At 57.2% G+C, this 2,064-nt stretch overlaps 1 protein-coding gene across 1 annotated transcript in view; it reads right to left on the bottom strand.

Moving 5' to 3' along the window:
* The window catches only part of TMEM221 (transmembrane protein 221), a 35,483-nt gene that overhangs the window by 2,113 nt on the left and 31,306 nt on the right, over positions 1-2,064 (bottom strand). The gene's annotated exons all lie outside the window — the stretch shown is intronic.

Genomic DNA, 2,064 nt, shown 5'->3' with positions numbered 1-2,064 from the left:
GGGAGCCTGCAGCCGGGAGCCATTAGTAGACCCTGGACCCGCTCCCGCTCCTCGCTGCCGGCGGGGAAGAGCAGCCGCTTTGTTTTATTAATTACCTGAGTCGGGGGGGATTAGTGGGGAGGAGAAGGACTTTGTTTGGAGCTGGCTTAGGCTATTGAGTGCAGCGCTGAGAAGCGGAGCGGTAATTCAGTGTGACAGGCCCAACGTGGGAAAGGTCCTGGGGACGTGAGCGGGTCCCCTAATGAAACCGGTGCCCAGTGGGGCCAGGCCAGCTCGGCCACGAGGAGACGGCAGCTAACGGCGTCCCACGTCATGGGGGAGAGGGGCTGCATCTTGCCGGCACCTCCTGCCCGGGGGGGGGGGGGGCAGCCTCCAGACCAGCATCCCTGTGTCCCAAAAATCTGCCCTTTTCCTCCCAAAGGTGAGTGTAACCTTCAGGTCGCAGCTGGGGAAACCGAGGCACAGCCAGACTAAGCGATCTGCTTGAGCTCCCGGGCAGAGGGATGCCAACCCAGGGCTCCCAACCCTACCACCACCTCCTATCGCCGGCAGCAAAGCCAAAAGCGGCCTCTCGCTTCGCCGGGGCTCTGGAGCGGAGCACAGAAATATTATTTAAAATCCGATTGTTCGGGAACAGCTTCCCTGCTCGGTGAGACGTGCCAGCGGGGTCCGCAGGCGTGCGGTGATGGTTGCTCTGTCCTGTAAGCCCTTGAACAAGTCGCTGCTGTTGGAGTATGGGCTGTCCCGCGGCCGGCACGCTCCGTCTCTCTACGTGTGACTTTGCATCTGGCTGCCTGATTAGTGCTGCTCGTGTTTCACGCTCGGGATTTTTCAAAAGTTGAACCTCACAACTTTGAAGCTGAGCATTTTACAGCCCAAATCAATACCAGATCTCAGACAAATTTACAGCTGACGGGGAATTTTCTGCTGTAACAGTTTTCCAGCAGAAACTCGGCTCCCACAGAAAGCAAAGTTTGCTACGGGAGCTTTGTGTTTTGCAGAAATATTTTGCTCTCCTTCGTTAACGAGCACACTACGCATCAGCTTCGCTTGGAAGATGCTGAGAGGAGACACTGCCGCTTGCTGGAGTGCCTCCAGCCATCGTGCTCCATGCAGAGCATGAGGCATCGACGGGTTTGTCTAATTAGGGACAAAGCTGACTGTTGAAGCATTATCATTTCCTTTAAATGAGTTTTGACTTGCTTAAGTCGGAGTGGTCCCAAAATGGTCCCGTGGGGACAATCGTATGAGCTACATGGAGGGACCCCCACATACAGACCAGTTTCCACCAAGGTGCTTTTAAATCTGATTATTCGCGCGTTGCTTTTTCCTTTTAACCCAGGAGCGGAGCTGGGGCTGGCCGGGCCAGCGCAGCCGGAGGAGCCACCGACCCAGCCCAGGTCCCGGCGGAGGAAGGAGAGGGGAATTGCTTTGGAAACGGTTTTGCGAGTGTAAATGTGCTGGTAACGATTAAGTCAACACATGTCTATGGTTAATGATCCCAGGCCTGCGGTCATTTTGGTGCTGCGCGAGTGGCCTGTGCAATCACCCCGGCAGCGACCCGAAAAGCCCAGCTCTCCCGCTGCAAGGGGACAAATCTCGGGTGCTCCTGGGCATGGCGGCCGAGCCCAGCACGTCTTCCCTGCCTTGGCCCTAGAGCTGAACTGGGCTGGCAGGCTGGTGTGACCCTACAAGCCCGGAGAGGGACCGCAACACACGGACTGGGTTTATACGGGGATCTTATCAGGGCAATTAAATAGCGTGTATTAGTGCAGCCGGGTGGACGGGCTGCTATAAACTTGCTCCTAGTCAATACAGTCGCTAAGCACAGCTACACCCCAAATTAAGGGGCGCATTACAGTGGGATTGACTGGCCAGAGACGACCCTGCGTCCCGGGCAGGCACTGCAGAGATGAATTTTGTGATATCCAAGTGCTCAGCGAGTGCCAGCAGCATCGTTCGCTCCCTGCAACCCCCTTGCGCCAGGCAGTGACTTGGGGGGCCCAGGCAAAGGCCGGATCTTGGGGTGCAGGAGGCATCGGCAGGGCTGGGGGGGGGGACAAC

The sequence above is a fragment of the Pygoscelis adeliae genome, unplaced genomic scaffold (genome assembly GCF_000699105.1).
Source record: "Pygoscelis adeliae isolate BGI_AS28 unplaced genomic scaffold, ASM69910v1 Scaffold419, whole genome shotgun sequence".
Lineage (NCBI taxonomy): Eukaryota > Metazoa > Chordata > Aves > Sphenisciformes > Spheniscidae > Pygoscelis > Pygoscelis adeliae.
The sequence above is the reverse complement of the archived record's forward strand: the minus strand, read 5'-3'. Positions and strand labels throughout refer to the sequence as shown.